The sequence below is a fragment of the Austrofundulus limnaeus genome, unplaced genomic scaffold, assembly GCF_001266775.1.
Source record: "Austrofundulus limnaeus strain Quisiro unplaced genomic scaffold, Austrofundulus_limnaeus-1.0 Scaffold181, whole genome shotgun sequence".
In the NCBI taxonomy this organism is placed as follows: domain Eukaryota; kingdom Metazoa; phylum Chordata; class Actinopteri; order Cyprinodontiformes; family Rivulidae; genus Austrofundulus; species Austrofundulus limnaeus.
This window is the reverse complement of record NW_013952583.1, coordinates 1124170-1124974: the sequence shown is the minus strand read 5'-3', so window position 1 is coordinate 1124974 and position 805 is coordinate 1124170.

Below are 805 nucleotides of genomic sequence, written 5' to 3'. Positions count from 1 at the left end.
AACTTTATGTTAATAAGAACAAATTAACCACAACAACACAGGAGAATTTATGTTTATTTGAACACCAAAATATAAATTAAAACTGAAAAAAAAAAAAAGAATCAATATGGTGAAGGGGTTTGAGCCCAGGTTTGAGTACTGCTGTGACCCATATGTGGCGTCAGACCCTGGTAGGGTCTACCATGGCAAACAGGCCTTGGCAAAAAAGTAAGACTGAGAGCAATCGAAGACTCCTAATGAATGAAACAATGTTCACATCCTGAAACCTCACCTGTAGAAGAGGATGCAGGGCACTTACTGAAGCCAGGCCTGGAGGGACGGGAACTCCCCAACAAGTGCCTGGTGGTCACACATCGGTCTTTCTATCTATGCCAGGAGTTCCCAAGTGGTGGCCGCCAGGGGGCGCTAGGGGGGCCTCACAAAGCTGGATGGTTTTCTATTTCTTTTAACTTCCTTTAACTTACGATCTGTCAGCTGAACCTGGACATGTTCTGCATCAATAGAAAGCTAAGAATGTTGGCTAAAAGCTCATGGAAACTATTTTTACATCCACCAAAGACAGTTTAAAAGACAAGCAGTTGAATCAGAAAGTAAACAAACTACAAAATATCATCAAAGCAAATCTGTAAATACATACGAGCAAATCTGTAAAGGAAAGTTTTTTGACATCTTTTATCAAGCAAACCAAAATACGTTATAAAGTGTGTTGAAAGTTTTTTTTTTTTATTGTTTTTGAGGGAATATGGTCCAACTGAATTTAAATATAATTTATCATTATTTTATATGATATTGTGACAAATAAATG